Consider the following 22,651-nt stretch of genomic DNA (forward strand, 5'->3'; position numbering starts at 1 on the left):
AGAAAGAAAGGAAGAAAGGATAGAAGGGAGGGAAAGAGATATAAATATATATAGAGAGAGAGAGAGAGAGGAAGATTTATCTATAGATGTGTATATCTGCATATGTACTGTTCTATTCCATGAATGAACATAAAACAATAAAAATAAATGTATGTGTGTATGTATGTATGTATGTATTATTCTATTTCATGATGGAAAATAAACCCCTTGGGGGCAGGGACTGTTTGATTTTTTTTTTCTGTGTGTCCTCAGCACCTGGCACCTAGTGCTAATAGATATTTAATAAATGCTTTTTGATGGAATGATTGATCCTTGGAGATCGCAGAAGGCAGGCAGACAGGCAGGCATACTGACAGACAGACAGACAGATAGATAGACAGATAAACATATACATATATATCATACACACACATATATATATGTGTGTGTGAATATGTATATGCAAAATATATATTAAAATCAAAGCAAGGTAACCATGAAGCGAGGCTGGAGAACTAGGAAAGGATATGTCAAATCCAAAATATAAACTAGTAATGAGAAAAATGATTAACTAATTCTTTTCTAATGAAATGTTTAAAAATGTGAACTATGCATGATGTACACACTTGTGAGTTCTCTTTCCCTTTGAAGTACTGAAGCCAATCAACCCCCAAAAGCCAGAGCCTCTCAGAGCTCTGTGAAGTTCACTACCCATTACTCCCCATAGATGGCAGGCAGCAATGACTCAAAAAGAGTTCTCTGAAGTGCTTTACACATTCAACCCATTCATTTTTCAGAAGTAGCTTAACTGCGGTCCACACTGGCAGCAACTGGATAGTAGTAATGAGAAGTGCTCAGCAGCAAGTGCTATCAATAAGCCTTGGTGGGAGTGCATGGGGGCTTGATGTAGAGAGCACAGACGTACAGCTTTTCCACACACTGGTAACAACAGCTTCTTACTTTGCCATTACTAGTGGTAATGACCACAAAAAAGAACAAAGCCTAAATTATCACTGATTGTTGCCTTCAAGTATGAGCAAAAGTTGTAACACTCCTCCTTTGGAATAAAACAAAGCCAAAGAACAGCTTCCAGTCTGCCCTTTCCAAATTAGAAAGACTCGTTTTTATAGGACCAATACACCAATATGGCTTCTGCATCCCTATCCCACTCCTGCCCAGCTCTGACACTGTCGGCACCTTTGCAAAATAAAATAAAAATAAAAATTACTTAGAGCTTTCATAGAATCTGGTTCAGCTCATGAAGAGCTTAGGGCTCCATTGGCAGCCTTCCAAGCAAGGCTGGCTTTCTCCCAAAGTATCTTCTTCCATATTACCTGAACTTTTTTCTCTTGAAACTGTTACACTTTCTAAATCATATCATATATGCTTTTTTAGCCTGTGTTCAACTGATATGATCTTTAAGAATTCAACTTGTTCTTTATATATTAGATAAGGCAACTTCGATGGAGTAATGCTCTGTATCAGCAAATTCTGTCAATGAGTTGATAATAGATCATGGGTGAAGAAGATATCAAATACCATCTAGTCTAATCCCATCATTTTACAGATGGGAAAATTGAGGTGCAGGGAAGTTGGCTTATCCCAGGACACACACACGGTAAGAATTAGAGGGGAGATTAGCACTCAGGTGCTCTGTGTCCTAAGCCAATACTCATTCCTTGTGACATGTCACATCTAAAAAAAGCATATTAGTATTCTGTAGTCTTGATGATTCTTTCAGGGATACTTCCAGAAGCCCAGAAGCCATTTCCTTAACTCCATGGGTCAGGTTTACTTCAGAAACTAACTCATGTCCAATGTATTTGGGGTGTCTTAGATCTGATTTCTTCCCATAGTAAGGATCTTTTCACTGTTATATCTGAAACTTACAGGGTAAAGAGATGCAGGTAAACTCCATCTAGTACACTAAACATTCTAATTAAAGCTGAAAGTGAGAGAGTAAGGCACTTAAAAGGTCACTAAATGGAAATTATAGGCTATTTAGGACAATCTCATTTCACAGGTGACAGAAGAAAACCAGAAGGAAGGTTCCTTCTGCTGGTTAGTACAAAGCCAATCTCAACAATTGATCAGTTATCAGTTAGGAAGAAAGTGCCATGTTCTAGGCACTGTGTCAAGTACTAGAGACACAAAGGAAAAGTGAAACAGCCTCTGCCCTCCAGGATTCTATATTCTAACTGAGTCTATTTATACATGTATGCAGCATTAATATAACATGCATGTCAGGCATTTGTGGAGGCAGGGCACCAGCAACTGGTGGAACCAGGGAAGGTTGAATGAAGAAGGTGGCACTTGGGTTAAGTTTTGAAGGAAACCAAAGATTCCAAAGTCTGTGGAGGGACCAGTGCCTTGGCAATGACTATTCCCCATACATTCTACGCATGGTAGACAGTCATTGCAAGGGCATGAAGAAGGGATATGGAGTATCATGGATAAGGAACATCAAGCAGGCCAGTATGGCCTGTTATATATTGCTCACTGTCAAATGGTCAGTAGCCAAACTTGAGCTCGAACTTGGGTCTTTTAACTGGACCACTCATCTTCTGACTTCTTCCTACACCATAATTCCCCCCTATATTGTAGACTAGGCTATCAGAGGCAACAGGATTCTAAAGGTCCTTTAATTTCAGTAGCATCAGGCATATTCTTTCTCAGAAGATTTTTCATTCCACATTGACATGACACTGTGGATAGAGAGCCATGCCTGGAGTCAGGAGGATCTGAATTCAAATCTGGCCTCAGATACTTACTAGCTATGTGACCATCGGCAAATCACTTAACTCTGATTGCCTCCCAAAAAAAGATCTAAAATCCGCTGTAATGTCATTTGATGTCTGAATGCAGCAACTTAAGAAAGAATTGACATACACGTATATGTGTGCATAATTATAAGCATTTCAGGAGGGCTAAATTTGAATGTTACTCTAAATGAGTGAAAGTAGTTTTCTGATCTTTAAACTAGTTAGGTCTGCCAACAAGTAAATTCCACCATTTTGTCTCTTCTTTCGGTGCTGAGGAAAATTCAATATTATTTATACATATTTCGCCTATAACTAATGAGATTGTTTCTAACTTATGTGCTATAAAAAAGTGGCATTTGCTTTTAATTGGGAAGTCTATTATAGGAACAGACAAGTAAAACAAATTGTTCATAAAACTGTAGACAGAAGAATTGAGGAGTGCTAATGCAGATGTCATTATTGTTTGGAGACTAGCTTAATGTCTTTCTTGAGACATTTCCGATTAAGCCCTCACTTTATGTTTAAATTAGACAAAACACATATAAGAAACAGTCTTCATTTATGGTTCCTTCTCTAGTAACCATCCAGACGATGTGAGCTTGATTGCTAAAGCAAACCTTTCATGGTAGTTTTCCACATTTCTCACATATTTTTAGGAAAAGATTTGGAACCAAATACAAATTCAAAGGTCAAGAAACCTTCTTAGGACTAATGCCTTGCAAAGCTTTTTAAAAATTGGCTACCCAGCTGGCTAAGTGTGAAAGTCATATGACTGGCAAAACATCTAAATATGGCAATACTTTTAACATTATCTCCAAAAAAATTAGACCCATCATTTCTGCATATGGGACATTTCACAAAAGTCAAGAGGGTCTTCTTTTCTGGGCATTTTTCTCAGTGACAGACAGATAAAGAAAGGGTCTCAGAGACATTTTCTTAGAGAAGATCCAATTAAATTAATTTAGTTTAATTAAAATTAATCCAAATGAAATTAATCCAATGTAGGACCAATTCTCTTTAGCAGTGGCTGCTCCTTGAAATCTAGACAAGTCCTCCAAGTTTGTCCTGTCACTCCAGAGAGGGGATTCTGTTCTCTAAGAGAGACACTCTCTGTTCTCTCTGTTCTCTATTCTTCTGTAAGAATAATATAGATTTCCCCTGTGTTATTGCCTCAGGCTCTGACCCAAAGGGAGACAAGTGCCAGGCCACCCAATAAAAGCATCCTAGATAGAGTCCCCCTAGCTAGTCCTTTATGAGACTCCTTGTTGCAAATCACATACTAATAGAAAGAAAGATTCTATATACACCAAAGTATTCATTTATATGCCTTTTGTATTAAAAACTGAAAACAAAGCGGATGAGTCTCCCATTGATTGACTGGGGACTGACTAAATAAATTTTGGAATATGATGAAATGACGATGAAATGGCATTGTGTCTTAGGGATTGAAGGGATTGATGAATGTGAATAATTCAGATAAACATAGGGAAAACTAGAGGCAGTGCAATACAGGAGAAAGTAGTAAATTGGAATGAGATCTTGTTCAATGAGACACTCTGTCACTTAACCTCTCAGCCTCAGTTTCCTCAAATTGAGTTAGATCTTGATGACTTCTAAGGTCCTTTCAGGATCCAAATCTATTTTCTTATGATTTATGTGAACTGGTACAGAGGGAAGAAAGCAGAAGCAAGAGAACAATTTATAATAAAGGAAATGAAGACTCCAGTAAAACACAACAGAATTTAGATAAAATAAAATAACCAATTTTGGTCCTAGCTGGCTGATGTTAAATCACATTTCCTTCCTCTCTGTTAAGAAATGGTAAACTCTAAGTGCCAAATGTTACATGTTTTATCAGTCTTAATTGTTATACCCAATGATTTTGCTTGATAATATTTATTGTCTTATTCGCTTATTTGTTTTTAAGGAAAGGTACTGTGTTTAGGGGCAGGATATTATTGTGCCCAAACAAAATACATCTGCAAAAGATATATATAATTATATACATAATGAGAGATGAATTTTGAATTCTCAGCAGATTTGGAAAGGGGATGGACCCTCATTAGCTCTAGACTCTTCCTTGATGCAAGTTGTCATAGACTTACCTTGATTTTGCCCTGCCTTAAGTAGGAAGTGGGGCTAATGAGTAGGAGTACGCCAACTGTGCTGTAAGAAAGGTTACTTCCAGTCTGTCCATGCACCTGCACCGTTGTATCCCTAGGGTGACTCAACTGTTCCAAACTGGGCCACTGACAATTGCTAATTTCTGGGTACAGATTCTCCAAGGACTATCCAGGACTGTTTTAAATGCTGTCTTGTTCTCATGTGTCAATGTCTCTACAGGAGTTGCTCCTGTTATCAGTTCTAAGTCACTAACAAATACTATTTGCAAGGAAATATTTCCATTTTTAAAAGACAGAGCACCAGATAAATTAAGTAGTGATCCCTGATCATCTAGTAAATGAGTGACAGATCTAGGGGAAAGTAATGTAAAAATAAATTCAAGGACTGCAATAAATATCTGCCAATGTTATTTTTCCCTCTAACCGCAAAAGTAGGTCCAGTTGTAAATCTATGACATCAGGTTCACTGTCTCGGAGAGCTCAGAGGTCTTTTTCTAGGTCCATCGTAATACTATAATATTACATTGTATATATGATTGTGATACCATGCTGCAGTAATCTGGTGCTTTGTCTCATACTCTCCCAGCATGCGTCAAGAATTCTGATCTCTTTATCACACTGAAAGAATATATTTGTGGCAGTGGACTCATTAATGCTAGTCTCTAATCTACTTAATTCCTAAGCAACTTCCATTAACTTACATGTGTAAGTGTGTGTTTCTTTGTTCTTTACTTTTAACAGCTGTATACATTATACATCTTCACCTTAACCTATCCCATTGCATCTAGTTTCTGGGGTCTTTTGAAAAACTATTGTTCACTAATAAAAATCACATTCTTTGGAAGAACTTGGGCCTGAGATCACAAATCCAATTTATTAAATCACTCAGTAGCAACTGGAAAATATTTGCAATGAGTTGGAAAATCGGATTAAATGATGAATCATGGAAGATGCTTCTTATCTTAAAGCTTGGAAATTTGAATGGTGTGATATTAAAACATTAGAAATATATTTCTATACGCCATTTATAGTTTGCCTCTATCCTGGAGTATTAAAGTTAACAATTTTGCAAGGACTTTATAAGTATTCTGTTTATATAGCCAGATCAGAATTGATTATGTGTGATCATGAAGGTTAGAGAGCATGAATAACTGAAATTCACTGATATTTGGTTTCATTTCAGCCATTGATGTTAACCATCTGTATTCCAAATCTTTTAGAACTGCTTCAAAATACTTTAGTACTTTAACCCAATTCATAGATATGTTATTATTTTCCTCTCCTTTTTCCTATGGAGAGTCTATCTAAAAGGCAGATAGGAGGGAAAAGGAAATAAATATGGTTTGCTAAAATTGTATTTCCTATACTGCATATTTGAGTAGAGTAACATAAAATGTTAATGTGGAAAATACTTCACAGTGAAAGAGTGGGTGAATTTGTCTATAAGTATAGATTTCAGAAGGCAAATAACAATAATTTGAAAAAGGCAGTGATGACTAGAAATCAGTATGCCTTCAATAACAAATCTTGCCATACTAACTTCATTTCCTTTTTGGACTGCATTAACACACTTATTTGTAGATCAAGGAAACAGGCAGAGTCTACCTGGATTTCAGTGAAACTTTTGACAAGGTCTCTAACGATATTTAGTGCGAGATATAAAAATGTGTCCTCGGTGATAATAAAGTGAGGTTGCTTTATAACTAATTAAATTATATTACCCAAAGATTATCAAATAATGGATTTCTATAAATCAGGAATGAGGTCTTTAACTGAGAGTCACAAGAATTCTGTTTTAGACCCATTTCTGTTCAATATTTTTATTAATAGTTTACATAGGAATGGGGATAAATTCATAATATTATAGTTAGTACAAGGATGGGAAGGGTATCTAATACCCTGGATTTGATTCAACAAACATGTGCTATGGACAAAGCACTAAGTAAGATGCTGGGAATACAAAGAATGAAAAAAAGAAGAAAAATTGGAAAAAAATGAAATAGTCCCTGCCCTCAAGGAATTTATATTCTACTGAGGAAAATGCCATGTACACAAATGACAAAGTATGAGATAAATTGAAGTAGAGAGAGACCATTCGTAACTAGAAAACATCATAGAAGTTTTTGCAGAAGAGGCGATACCTGAGCTGTGCTTTAAAGTGAGATAAAGATTCTGAGAGGGGAGGATTCTGAGAGGATGCTCACTGCAGATATAATAGACAACTCTGGTAAATGTGCAGAGGACTAAGATGGGCGAGTATTGGGGAAGGAGCTAACAGCAATCCAGTTTGGGAGGAATAGAGTGGGCATGAAAGATTGTGATAAGAAGTTTGCAAACAGATTATAGAGCATCAGGCTACCTAAGTTTGGAGAGTCTCATCACCAGATTTGTCCTTCTCTATTCCTCTTGCACCTCTCCCTATCTCTATGACCCTTCAAAGTCCACCATCAACAATTCATCAGTCTTCCAGTTTTAGTATTCTATGAAGCTGTCCAAAGAGGGCAAGTTCTACTGTTGCCTGAATGAACACCTCCTCACTTTTCTTGGATTTCCAGTCCCTACTTAGCATTTTTGTTCCGTGCTTAGTTGGAAAGGTATTCTTCTTTAAAGAGATAAAGAGAAGAAAATAAAAGGTGAATTCAGTCACTCCTGTCATCCATTATCCCATCTACCTGAAGCAGGAACATGAACCTTTCTGAGGTCCTTTAGCTTTCTTCAACAGAGCTTAAACACCTTATTGATTGTCCTTTGTATTGATTTTTGGCCTAAGCTCATTGTAGTTTTCAGTGCCCCTGATAAAATTATTATAGGACTATATTCATTTTTTTTTAATTTATGCTCAATAACTTGCCCCTGACTCCAACCTCTCCACATGCTTTTTTAAAGTCTTGGTTTGCCAGTGAGTTTCCTGTACACCCACATATGTGTCTTTAAGCATTTCCTCTTTTTCCTCTTCATAAAAATTCTTTGGTCCACTCTCAAGAATAAGAAAATTTCATTCATTAAATTCACTCAACAAATCTTTACGGAGCATCTACCTCACACAAAGTACTGAGCAGGAGCAGACAATTTCCATACTAGAAAGTAATAAAACAAGTACTTCTACTTGAGATATTTTTAAATTGAGATTTTTCACTAATTAATCTCCTAATTAGCTCAAATTAATGAAGTTTAATTGTATTCAATTTTAAAACTTTGTTTTGAATTCCATTTATCATACACTATCTCCAAAGTATTGTGAGCTTACATTTGATATGATAGGCCAAGAAATTTCTCTAATTTCCTTTCCCCTTTCCTTTCCTTTCCTTTTCCCTTTCTTCTCACCTCTTTTCCCCTCCTCTTTTCTTTTTAAATTTCTCTGAGGTCCAGAAGACTTGCTTGTGGCCTCTCCTTCATACCTACTACCTCCCCTTACCTAATAGATGCTACCCTTCTACTCAACCCCATGACTTTTCCAAAAACTTCTATGTAGCCTCTCACTAGTTAATCCTTGTCTGTGACATCAGAGATAGGAACCTCTCAGAAATACCTGAACAAGAACCTACCTGTTTCCTATAAAACCCAAGGTCATTGTCTAGGTTATCGAGGTATCCTGGTATGGAGGAAATGAGATCCCAGCTGTCTCACACATTGACTAGGAGGGACAAAAAGCTAATGAAGCTATGTGTTAAGTCTAAGAATAGTCTCTTCTCAAAACCACAACTGATCCCCTTTCTTCTACATCCATGGCCTGAAGATAATCACATTCAAGATCTAACCATCTCCTTAGTTTGTATCATTTCTATATTGTTGCTTTACAAAACCTGGTCTTACCCTCAGGTGTTTCATTTTAGTCCTTTGACCATTATGGGAATTAAAACATAACATAGTAAAAACCTACCACTTTAGACATGTCTGAATTAATTTTTTTAATTTTCAGTCTGAAAATGTGTTATAATTGCTAATTTTGAGGAGCTGACAGCCCCAGACAAACCTTCTTTTAAAACTCTTTGGCCTTGCTGGGTTTCTGCCTTTTCATAAGACCCTCACAGTGTGTCAAATGCAGTACATGCCATTGTCAAGAAGGGTTTCTCTCTGTTCACTCTGGTACCTGATCACGTCCCAAACTTCCTCCCTCTCTCAACACATAAATTCTGCCCTGCCAACCACCCTTGCAGAAATTGCTAGTGCTACAGATACACACTGGACTTTAATTTATGTTGCATAGAGGAAGAAGCAATTAGGTTTTCTTTGGGAAGATAAGAGGGAAATGTCTGCTTACATATTTAAAAAAATCTTACTGACCATCCTGGGTTCCAAAGGCTGAATTCAAGACTCAGAAGCATCAACTTGATTTATGATACTCCCTGGGAGTACTCAAAGTTCATAAAGCAAAAAGTGGATTGTAATCATCCACGTCTCGCTATTTCTTCATTTGTTACATATATAAAGGGGAAAGCATTTTTCATTCAGTCAGTAATGTAGCTATAATTCAATATGAGTTATTAACATATGAAAGGGGTACTCTTTTAACTGTTTCAGCATATGCTGAATAAGACAATAATATTTATCAAGTTATGGAAGTTGATTCATTTCTTATTTTTAACTTACTCTATTGAGATAGAAACAGAGGCGATTTAAAAGTTCATTTTTAAAGAACTTGCTTAGCAGACTAACAAGAAATACTTACTAGCTCCCTGCTACTTGATTTGGTGGTGGTGGGTAGCAAAACACTTCTCTCTGTGTTACCAGATTATTTATAAGGGTTTCAGAAATGAATATCCAGTTTGGGGCTTTATTTTTATGTAATAGCCTTTTTAAAAATATTAGGAATGCTCTTCTCTCCATTCCAGCCTTCACACGCACACACACACACACGCATACACACACATGCATACACACACACGCATACACACACATACATACACACACACACATATACAAATTACTCTACAAATAAACCCAGTTTGGTGCTTTATTTCTCTTAAGACTCCCTATTCAAAAGAATAATAACATTTTCCTCTTCCCTCAGCATAGCAGCACATAAAAACATGAATAAAAATGTGTTCCTCCATTTTAGGACACTTTGGAGCAGGGAGGAAACACAGCAAACCAAAAAATGGAAAGCTTTGAATGTTTCACACTGAAGAATGAAGGGAAAGTGTTGAATAATTTTTATTAAGATCTTTATACATTATTATTATTTTGGAGGAGGGAAGGCAAGGCAATTGGGGTTAAGTGACTTGCCCCAGGTCACACAGCTAGTAAGTGTCAAGGGTCTGAGGTCAAATTTGAACTCAGGTCCTCCTGACTCCAGGGCCAGTGCTCTATTCATTGCACCCCCTAGCTGTCCCAAGGGTGTAGAATATTAAGAAAATTTTTTCTTCTGTTTCCATGCTTTTCAGCTATATCTAACTCTTCATGATCCCATTTGGGGTTTTCTTTGGCAAAGATACTGAAGCGGTTTCGCCATTTCCTTCTCCAGCTCATTTTACAGATAAGAAAACTGAGGCAAACAGGATTAAGTGACTTGCCCAGGGTCACATAGCTAGTGTCTGTGGCCAGATTTTAACTTAGATCTTCCCAAAGCTCTTTCCACTTTTCCACTTCCATAAATATACAAATGTACCATAATGAAATGTGGCTTATTGTGCATGTGTTCTTCCCAGCATATATCATGCCCTGGGCTTAGGAAGAAGTGCTAATGTACTAAAACATAAATTCTACCATAGCACTTCCACTTAATAGCAGTACAATATAGTTGATGGTAGTGGTGGTGAGTTTTTTCAGTACTCTCTCTTTTGTTGTATAAAAAGCTCTTTTTCTTTCTTGGGAAGGTTGATTACAATGATGTCCAAATGGTTTTCCAGAATTAGCCCAGGTATACGATAAATTCAGAGCCAGAGATGGTAGGGTTGGAAAAAAATTATTGAAAGTACCCAACTCCCAACATTATAGTTGGGACAGGATGAATCAAGGCCATTTTAACAAATGGTATTTCATAATATGGTTGGTATCACATATCAAATCCTGCCCATCAATAGAATCTTAGAATTATGAAAAACCTTAGAGTTCGTCTAATAAATGTGTGTTTAAATGAAGGTAGCTCCTGCACAGTATGACTGGCAGGTGGTCCATCTATGCCGCTTGGAGGTTTATTAACATGCAAGTGAACTTGTTCCATTGTTGGATACCTTGAATGGTTAGGAAATGTTTCCTCTTATTAACTTAAAAATTTACTTCTCTATAACTTCAATCCATTGTTCCTATCTTGCCCTGTTGGTTGAAATAGAAAAGGTCTACTTCTGCATCCATATAATTACCCTTAAGATCATTTTTAAGAAGTATTTTTCCCCCTTAGTCTTCTCTTCTCCAGGTTGGATGTCACCACATATTTCACCAATTCATCAAACGCATGATTTCCAAATCCTTATTACTTGGATTTCCCTCCAAGGTAGTCATTCTAGTTTGGTAATTCTGCTCTCAAAACATAATGACCCAAACGATATGTAAAAGTCTAGATGTAGTTTTGTCAACACAGAATGGCAATGTTAGAGAATCACAGAGTTGGAAGGGATTTCAAAGCTCATCTAGTCCAAACTATATCTATACCTGGAATCCTCTCCAGCATCAACAAGTATATATCCCCATGTATATTATATGTGTCTTAGACATACAGATATAGATAGATAATATGTACAAATGCATATAGTATATGTAAATATACCAACATAATATACATCTATATGTTATGAATGCATGTGTTCACATATTTGTACAAATTTGAGGTTAGTTCCTAGACTAGTTATTTTGGAGTTTAAATATGTAATTCTGAATTGTAAACCTTAGGTTTGGCATAGATTGACATTGAAAGTATGGCTAAATAAAATTTGTTTTATATGATGGGTAGAACATGAGCTCCTTGACAAATTTTTTTAATGATATTCTCAACATCAAAAAGAGTACCTCAGTTTCCTTATATGTAATAATGCTGCTGTTTGCAGTCATTTTTTACTTGTGTCCAACTCTTTATGACCCCATTTGGGGTTTGCTTGACAAAGATATTGGAGAGGTCTGCCATTTCTTTCTTCAACTCACTTGACAGATGAGAAAACTGAGGCAAACAGGGTTAAGTGACTTGCCTAGGTAGTAAATGTCAGGTCAGATTTGAACTCAGGAAGATAAGTCTTCCTGGCTCCAGGTCCAGCAATCTGTTCACTGTACCACCTAGCTGCCATTTATGTAAAATAGCCAGTGTATATTTACATAATGTCTTAAGGTTTCAAAAGTGGTTCACATATATTATCTTATTTGAACCTCACAACAACCATGGATTAGGTACTGTTATTATCCCCATTTTACAGATGAGGAAACTGAGGTTGCTCTATATTAAATGACTTGCCAGGGTAATTTGGCTGGTTTCTAAAAAAGTGATGGAACTTGGGCGGAGCCAAGATGGCGGAGTAGAAAGACGCACATATGCTACCTCCGAACCCACTGCCCATAAAATACCTGTAACAAAAAGAGCCACGGGCAAATTCTGGAGCAGCAGAAGCCACAGAATGGAGCGGATGAGATTTCTGCTTCAGAGAGCCTTAAAACCTCTTGCAAAAGGTCCCTCGCGCCCTGGACTCGGAGCAGAGCCCAACCCTGCCTCAGAGGCGCAGCGCTGAAAGGAGCAGATCCGACCAGGCTTCAGGGACGGAATCTCCAGCAGCTGCGCGGGTCCCTCCACCCACAGATGACAAGGGTCGGTGAGAGGGTCTCTTTGGCGGGTCGAGATGGGAGTGGGGTGCCCCCATAACTCAGGCCCCCTCGGGAGGCAGCAGCAGAGGCAGGAGCAGACCAGGGCTCCCCAAGCAGGCAGGAGCCCGGATCCATTGTTGAAGGTCTCTGCATAAACCCCCTGAGGGAACTGAGCCTGAGAGGTGGCCCTGCCCTGACTGGAACACCTGAACTTAATCTCACACTGAACAGCAGCCCTGCCCCTGCCCAAAGCCCTGAGGCTGGGAAGCAGCATTTGAATCTCAGACCCCAAGTGCTGGCTGGGCAGATCTGGAGGCGAGGTGGGCGTGGAGAGGACACTCAGAAGTCAAGTCACTGGCTGGGAAAATGCCCAGAAAAGGGAAAAAAAATAAGATTATAGAAGGTTACTTTCTTGGTGAACAGACATTTCCTCCCTTCCTTTCTGATGAGCAAGAACAATGCTTACCATCAGGGAAAAACGCAGAAGTCAAGGCTTCTGTATCCCAGCCCACTCAATGGGCTCAGGCCATGGAAGAGCTCAAAAAGGATTTTGAAAATCAAGTTAGAGAGGTGAAGGAAAAACTGGGAAGAGAAATGAGTGACATGCAAGCAAAGCATGAAAAACAAGTAAACACCCTGCTAAAGGAGACCCAAAAAAATGCTGAAGAAAATAACACCTTGAAAAATAGGCTAACTCAATTGGCAAAAGAGGTTCAAAAAGCCAATGAGGAGAAGAATGCTTTCAAAAGCAGAATTAGCCAAATGGAAAAGGAGATTCAAAAGCTCACTGAAGAAAATAGTTCTTTCAAAATTAGAATGGAACAGATGGAGGCTAATGACTTTATGAGAAACCAAGAAATCACAAAAAGTTATGGAACTTGGTTTTTCCTGACTCCTGCTGCAGCTTTCTGTCCACTATGACACCTAGGTATTCTACTAAATGGCTTCTGAGGTCCTTGATAATTTTGGATCAATGATTCAATAGGTGTTGAATAAGTATTTGTTGATATGAATCGTTAGTAAATGTGCATATCCTGTACACGAAAGGCTCTATACTTAACATCTGCTTTCACTTACCATTTTAGATTACCCACCTCAAGCTCATATTTGCCAATCTTGAAATTCTCCATTGGGGATATGATAATTACTGTGAACCAGTTCCCACACCAGTTCCCACAGTTCCCACAATATAACTTGAAAAGGAGTCACAATTTTCTTACAGTAGACATAGATAGAGTGAAGGGCCTGCAGTCAGGAAGACTTCTCTTCCTGAGTTAAAATCAGGCATCAGTCGCTTCCTAACTGTGTGACCCTGGGCAAGTCACTTAACCCGGTTGGCCTCAGTTTCCTCATCTATAAGATGAACCAGAGAAGGAAATGGCATATCACTCCAGTATCTCTGCCAAAAAAACCTCAAATGAAGTTAGTTATGGAGAATCAGGCATGACTGAAAAGCAACTTTACAACAGACTTAAAGCAGTCTATGTAGGACAGACAACATTAGGTAGGCAGTCTCGAAAACTAAGACCAAACCCCAGCTTCGCCACTAATCACATGCCCTTGGGCAAGTTGCCTCAACTCTCTAGGACTCAGGCTTGTCACTATAAACATGAGGTAACTGGACTAGATTATCTCTTAGTCCCATTCAAGTTCTCACATGCTAGAATTCTACTTTTGGATACTCTCTAGGGGCCTTTCTGGCTCTAATAGTATCCGAGTCTATGAAAATGTTTTATAGTAACAATCACAATGGGAATCCTTTGGAAAATAAACCACGCTTTCGTATAGAAGTGCTCTTAAAGATGCTGGAGAGAAATTAGCTTCTCTGTATTTTTCACAAAAGCTCCACTCTACAATTGCTTACTGTGTACATGGAAAAATATACAGTTCCCTTCTGAGATATCTTACCCATTTTCTGTGCCCCACACAACCACAAAAGCAAACAGCCTGCCTTGTCTAGAATTTAATGGCGTTTAGTATGAGCTCATGCCACTTTTTACAACATTAGCTAGAATACTCATCTGCTTGCATCTCTAAGTAACAAACAAAACACAACAGCAAATGAAATTCTCCCCAGTGTCCCTTAAAGCTTTGACTTAGGACAAAGGGACCAGCCTGGGAATAGTTCAGTTGTCTACAACACATTTGCAACATCCTGTTTGTGGTGGCTTCTGCTCATATCATTCACATCAGAAACAGAACATAGACTTCAGGCAGGGTATTTCTGCAATAAGCTTTATGGCTCCAATGGGCACAGGGCCATCACTGGAAACTGGAAAAGCAAAGTACTTCTTGTATCATTCTGTAAAATACTTGGAACTTGTGCAAACCCCCAAAAGTTCCCCAAGTCACATGGAAATGTGACACTGAGTCCATATCCAGGTCAAAATTTAATCAGTTTGTCAATTTTCCATTGCTAAGGAAAATAGGATATTCAAATCAGCAATAGGCACTCAGTGTACTTTGAGATCACTTCTGTGCTTGAAATTTTGGGCTTCTGGATGTACTTTCGTTTTAATAAACTGAGATAGCATATTTAAAACACTTTTCAAATTTTAAGGCATTTAAAGTGCAATATAAAAATCAGTTAATGTTGTTGAGTGGTAAGACTTGGTAGCAAAACATGGCTAGATAAAAAGAATATACACACATAAGCATTTACTCAGTGTTTACTCTGTGCCAAGTAGTGTGCTAAATGCTGGAAATACAAATACCTTCCCTCAAAGAACTTACATTCTGAGAGAAGGCAATACAGGTAAGCTGAAAAAGTAGAACAGTTGGAGAGAAAGGTACCCAGCAGGGGCAAGGCAGAAAAAATTCAGAATGAAGCCTGGAGAAGAATGAGATATGGCTGATCTGGGTACCCTACTTAACTTAAGGTTCTGTCAGAAGCAATCAATCAGAGGGAGAGGCTGCAGGGGCAGGGGATAATTCCAATGTGTGAATTCCAGGAATGGAGTGAACTTCTGAAATGTATGGCATAGGAGAAAAAGTCCGGAGTTTAGCATGCAAAGGAACATACACACACACACACACACACACACACACACACACACAAATGGCAATAGAAAGGCTCATGGTGAGCTACAACACAACCAAACAAAAATTATATCAGAGAAGGATTATAAAGGATGTCATCACAGATGGATGGATGGATGGATGGACAACAAGGTGTGTGGGTCATGTGGTAAGAGCAAGGGATAGCCTTTTCATCTTGCATTTTTCTTTTTTTATAAAACACAGTGTCTTGACTATATTGTGCGAGGTACATATTGGGTACTCCAAAGTAATTATTGATTTATCGTAGATTTCAGAGAAGATAAACACTTATTTAACCCAAAGAAGTTAGGCACCATCCTACTTGAAAGGGGATGCATGGGCTGCATCCTATCCAATTACATGATTGTACATAAAGGGAAGAGAAGCTATCCCAAATGATTCTCTGTTTATTGCACCCTCTCTCTGTGCCTCTCTTTCTCCTTAGTGATTCTGTTTCTCTTTTTCCAGCTGTTAAATAGAATGAGGCAGACAACTCTGCATCCCATCATGGCAACTTTTGTTTAATTTGAGATGAGTGTTACGTTACTCATTGCTTTGGGTCCTCTTTGATCCACAAACATTTGTTTCCTTTATTCCTGTGTAGCGCATACGTTAGTGCACTAAATATTTCTTAGTCTTACTGCATTTTAGATACCAGTGATTATTTATTTGAGGAAGCAAATGGAAATCTTATTTGATTACAAAATAATTAGTATTTGGTTGGCCTGAGTTTATTTATGCTTTTGATATTTTGACAATTATGCCAAAGGAGTATTGCTAAAATTGTATGTTGTCTCTTAAAGTAAGCAGAGTGTGACAGTCTTCAATTTGCCTAATTTTTTTGTTTGATCCCTCAGTTTCCTAAAGATATTTGAAGATAAAGGGAACAGAAGAATAGATACTTGAGTTAAAAAGTATGAAATAAATGCCATCTCTGTAAAACACTGGAAAGGTGTGGTTAACATCATTTGAAATAAATTTAAGGGGAAAAGAAGGTTTTGAGGGAAATATATGAAATTAAAATGATGTAAAAGAACTTTTAAAATTTATTAGTATCCTGGAAACCTAAGTGGTGACCCAGGAAAACCAGGGACTTCCTTACTTTCCTGGATCCCCTGTGTCTGTGTTTAGCAAGTCTGGGAACTTTCTAAATTCAAAGGCACCACTCAGACTCCTGAAAGGCTGTTTTAGTTTTCTGTTTGGATTAATTGTAAATGTGTTGCCCAGGAAGGTACTAACTGAAGATATTGTCACTATTCCCTATGTACTACATATTCATTATTGACTATTTCTCACTTGTAGAAATCTACCTTAATAAACTTCATTTATCTAAAATGTTTTTCTAACAATTATCCTTCACTAAATATCATTAAGAAACTCCCATTTCTTCACTAATCCTCTCATAGATATTTCAAATACTTACCATAGAATCGTAAGGCTTGGGAAAGGGTCATAGAAGACAATTAGATCTATTCCGCCACACTTAGAAACTTGTCCAAATACTTTCCCCTTAATGAGATGTTTATTATGTCTTTTTAAAATGACTTTTTAATATCACTTTCACAGGATTATTGTTTCTAAAGTATCTATGATTGTGTCTATGAAAGAAATAACTTGACTGGAATAACTAGTTACACATCCATTAAAGCAACTCAGTCAAACAATCAGGGATCTATTAAGAGCCCAATGTGTGCCATGCCTTGTACTAAGCAGTGACAATACAAAGAAAAAAGGAAACTCATTAGTCCTTGTCTCAAGGAGCTTACATTCTAAGGGAGCAGCCAACGTATACACTGATAAGTATGCACATAAAATATACGCAATGAATACAAAGATATTTGAGGAAGAAATGTTATATTATCAGCTGAAGGATGAGGAAAAGCTTTATGTAGAAGGTGATGCCTGAGCTGACTCTTGAGGGTAACAAGAGATTTCACAAGGTAGACGTAAAGAGGGAGTGCATTCCATGCATGGGGAATGATCAATTCGAAGACACTGAGGTAGGAGGTGTAATATTGTATGTGAGGAACAGCAAATAGGCCCATGTGGCTAGATTATAGAGACTATGGAAGGGAAAATGCGTAAGGAGACTAGAAAAAATAAGAAGGAATCAGGTTGAGGAGAGCTTGAAAAGCCAAAAGAGAAGTTCATATTTGGTCCTAGAGATAATAGGGAACCAGTAGAGTGTATTAGGTAGGAGGGTGATGTGAGCAAGCCTGTTCTTTTCGAAAATCACTTGACAGCCATGTAGGGGGATGGCTTGGAGAGGAGAGAGATGAGGCATGGAGATCAAATAGGAAACTTTTGCACTACTCCAGGCACGAGGTGATAAGGGTCTGAACTGGAGTGCTGACTATTTGAGTGTAGAGGAAAGAACACATATGAGAGTTGTTGTGGAAGAAGAAGCAAGATTTTGCAGTGGATTGGATATGAGATGTAAGAGTGATAAGTCAAGGATTAGCCTTAGGCTGTGAACATGGGTGACTGGAAAGATGATGGTGGAAAGATGATGGTGGTCACCAAGGGAAGCAAACAACCCCTGTGAAGTAAGGACTCTGCCACCACCAACACCAAATGCTGACCCAGGCACAGACACCGGCAGAATTGCCGTAGCACTCAGCAATAGAAACATTTGAAAGAGGATTAAGTTTTGGGGAAATCTATTTTGGAAATGTTTATTTTGAAGTGTCTATGGGACACCCAGAAAACTTTATAACAGTAAAGATGGGGGGAGGGGCAGAGTGGGGAATCTAATAGACTTCAATCTTATTTGAACCATGTGGGGGACAATGAAAAGGAAGGAGGCCAGAGCTGGGTTGAAACTATCTCAGAGGGGCTTGAGAAGACAACTGTTAAATTTTCAGTGTAAATTTTCATTTACACCTCAGAAATCAGCAAATGCTACAAAATCAGGGGTTGGTTTCTTGTTTCATTGTTTGTCTAGACTTACAAAAGTAATTGAGAAAATGTTAATCCCGCAGATTGAACGTAAAAATGCCCCCCATACAATTCACCCTTTAAAAGTCGGTTGTTAAACATTTTCCAGCAATGACAAAATGGACAAGGAACTGGATTTTAACAAGGAGAACCCTCCTTCAATTAGGAAGGGCTGAGATGTAAAATGGATAATTTTATTATATTAAATTTAAAAGGTTTTGCACAATCAATTAGGGAGGATATTGGAAGAAGGCAGAAAGAATGGGAATGTATAAGTGTTTGGTTTAGAGGAAGAGAGATTGTGGAGAGAAAAGGGGAAGAAGAAGGGAAAGGAACAAGGATTTATTAAAAACACATTTATTATGTGCAAGGCACTATGTTAAGCACTTTACAATATTACGTCGTTTGATTCTCACAACAACCCTAGGAGGTAGGTGCTATTACACCCCAGTTTACAGTTGAAGAAACTGAGGCAGAGAGAGATTAAGTGACTTGCCCAAGCATACACAGTTGTCTGAGGCCAGATTTAAACTCAGGTTTTCCCACCTCCAGGCCCAGTGCGCTATCCATTATACCCCTGAATTAGTGATCACACTATTCCAACTACAAATAACTAGTGCTTGTGTCATTCCTCTTTCTTTTTTTCCTTTTAAACAGTGGGATATGGGAAGTAGGCAGAGTATACAACCTAATAATCATGATAGTAAATGCCAGTGGGATGAAAAAACGTGTAAATCAGAAGATGTTGGCAGAAGAAAACAAAAAAAAACCCAACAAAACCCCAAATTAGTTGTTTATATTAAAATAAAGATCTGTACAAAGTTAGAATGAGAAGTTGGAATTGAATCTATTATGTCTTGGCTGAATTTCTTTCCCTGCCCTAAAAGTATAGTGGCTATGATGATCAAGAGTCATAGGTTCAAAGATTTAGAGCGAGAAAGAACCTTAAAAGTCATCAAGCTTAGCTCCCTGGTTTTACAGATGAGGAAACAAAGTCTGACAGAGGTTCAGTCATTTCCATAGTTTCACATACTTGGTAAGTATCTAAAGGGTAATTTAATTGTAACCCAGATCTTCCTGATACTAGGTTCAATTTTTTTGTCCATTACATGGTTGGCTCTCTAGAAAAGAAAGGACAATTTAAGACAAGGCAACAATAAAAGTAGCTTTGGTTAAAAGAAGTAAATGGGGAAACTACATTACTCTCAAAGCACCATATCTTTTATTATAGCCATAATAATACTAGGACAGCTAGGTGGCTCACTAGATATAGTACCAGACCTGGAGAACTTATCTTCCTGAGTTCAAATCTGGTCTCAGACACTTACTAGCTATGTGACCCTGGGCAAGTCACTTAACCCTGTTTGCTTCAGTTTCCTCATCTGTAAAATGAGCTGAAGAAGGAAATGGCAAACAACTCTAGTATCTTTGCAAAGGAAATGACAAATGAAGTCACAAATCATAGGGATATAATACAAGGAGGTCAAAGACAGAGGGAAAGGTCCCATATAGTCAACTCACTTGTTCATGGCTTTATGTTATAGAATCATGTGCCCCAGGAAAGCTCCCCTAAGAAGATACACGAGGAAGACACTTGGGAATAAGGATAAGGTTCTAGCTTCAATCTGCCATCTGGATCCCTATTGGCTGCCATTTGGTAGGTTTTGCTGAGATCATTAATCTTTCTTTCCAGTCAGGCTCCTTTAACCATCATCAAGAGAAGCAACTTCTTTGGAATAAAGACCCTTCCAGCAGCAACACCAAATGCTGACCCAGGCGGTCAAACCATTTTCACTAAAAGACCAAGACATCCTGCAGAGAGACAGGAGGCAGCATGTGCCAGATCATGTTACTCCTTGTCCTCAGACTTTGGTAAAGATACCCTAAGACACTACACAGAAGACCCAATAAACCCAAAGATCCAAGCTTTTGGGGCAAGAACTCATCATTTGACAAAAATTTCTGGGAAAACTGGAAAGAACTTTAGAAGAAACTAGACATAGACTGACATCTCATATCATATACCAAGATGAGGTCAAAATGGATAAATGATTTAAACATAAGGGGTGATATCATAAGTAAATTAGGGGAGCATGGAAAAATGGACCTGTCAGGTCTGTGGATGAGGGAAGAGTTTATCATCAAACAAGAGGTAGAGAGGATCAGAGGAAGTAAAATGGATAATTTTTATTAGATGCAGTTAAAATTAGAAGGGAAATAGGTAACTGGAAGAAAAAAACTTTCTAGCAAGTTTTACTGATAAGAGTCTCACTTCTAAGACACATAAGGAATTGATTCAAATCTATAAGAAAAAAGAGCCAGTTCCCAGTTGATAAATGTTTAAAGGATAAGAATAGATAGTTTTCTAAGAAAGAAATACAAGCTAGAAAAACATCATACAAAAAAATGTTCCAAATTAATAATTAGAGAAATGCAAATTAAAACAACTTTGAGGTTCCACTTCATACCCATCATATTGGCAAAGTTGACAAAAGGAAAATTACAAATATCGGAGGGGCTATAGTGAAGCACATTGATGCCTTGTTGTTGGAACTGTGAAGCTGTTCTAGTTATTCTAAAAAATCAGTTGAGAACTATGCCCAATAAGTTACTAAATTGTGTATACCCATTAACCCGGTGATACTATAACTAGGCCAAAGAGAACAAAGAAAAATATGTATAGCAACTCTCTTTGTGGTAAGTAGCAAAGAACTGAAAGGGGAGAGTACCCATCAACTGGGTGATGGCTAAACAAATTATGATATGTGAATGAGTCACCATCATATTACAAGAAGTGATGGCTTCAGTAAAAACTGGGAAGACCTAAATGAACTGACACAAGGCAAAGTGAACAGAGTGAACAGAACCATTTATATACTAACAACATTATAAAAAACAAACAACTTTGACAGCTTTAAGTACTTTGATCTATACGATGACCAATCATAATTCCTGAGAACTGATAATAAAGCAAGTTACCTACCTTCTCCTCACATAGATGCATGTATGTATGCAAATACATACACATATATATGCATGCATGTATATGAATACCCACATACATATATATACATGTATTATGATTCAGTGAAAATTTGCTTTGCCATAAATCAAGAAATCAAGAGATTTGTTTATCTTTTCTTTTTGTCTCTTTGCAACTTCGAGGCATCACTTCTAATTATATCCTCTAGGTACAAAGGGAATAATTGATCAATCAATCAATAAACATTTATCAAATGCCTATTATGTGCCAAGTACTGTGCTAGGTATTGGGGATAAAAAATCAGCTCTTCTCTTCAAGGAGCTTACAATTTAATTGGAGAAACAACATGCAAACAAATGTATATATACTGAGCTATATACAGCATAAATAGCAAAGAATTAACAAAGGAAAGGTATTATTGAAAATTAAAAGGGACTGAGGAAGGTTTTTGGTAAAAGGTGGGATTTTTGTTAGGTCTTAAAGAAAGCCAGGGAGGCCAGAGCTGAAGAGGGAAGCATTGTTTCACAATATAGCCCTTCAGATATTTGAAGATAGTAATCATGATCCCCTTGGTTTTTTTTTTTTCTTCTCTCAGCTAAACATTACCAGTTGCTTCAGTAGATACTCATCAAGTTCTCATAACTCCCACTTGATTAACTGAGAATGATCCTTCTTATCTTTAAAGCACTATAGAGGCCCTACAAAGTACTTCTGAAAATACCTATTGATCCCAGGACTATTACATGAGGTAAGAATTTTATTTGTCTCCCCTCTCCTTCCCACTCCAATACAATAACCTACATAGTACAAATGGATGAACGAGTATTTATAATTTCTTGGAAACTGAAAAAGAAAAGGAAATGGGGGAAAGGCAATAGGCAATAGCAGTTTTTTTCTGTAATAGAAAAGGACAAAATCACTGTCACAATGATTCTATAATGAGAAGAAAAATGTCTAACTAACCTAGATATGCCAGAACAGAAGACAATAAAATTAAATAATCCTATATTAGAATATGAATATCATTATTAGATATGAATTGTGAGTGAAGTATACATGAATTTTCCTATCACCTATATTCATCCTAAAAGGAAGATTGAGCT

General features: G+C 37.6%; 1 protein-coding gene across 7 annotated transcripts in view; it reads right to left on the reverse strand.

Annotated features, from left to right (window-relative positions):
- The window catches only part of CCDC141 (coiled-coil domain containing 141), a 284,155-nt gene that overhangs the window by 165,653 nt on the left and 95,851 nt on the right, over positions 1-22,651 (reverse strand). The window lies entirely within an intron of this gene.

Source organism: Notamacropus eugenii, chromosome 5, assembly GCF_028372415.1.
Source record: "Notamacropus eugenii isolate mMacEug1 chromosome 5, mMacEug1.pri_v2, whole genome shotgun sequence".
NCBI classification, from domain to species: Eukaryota; Metazoa; Chordata; class Mammalia; order Diprotodontia; family Macropodidae; genus Notamacropus; species Notamacropus eugenii.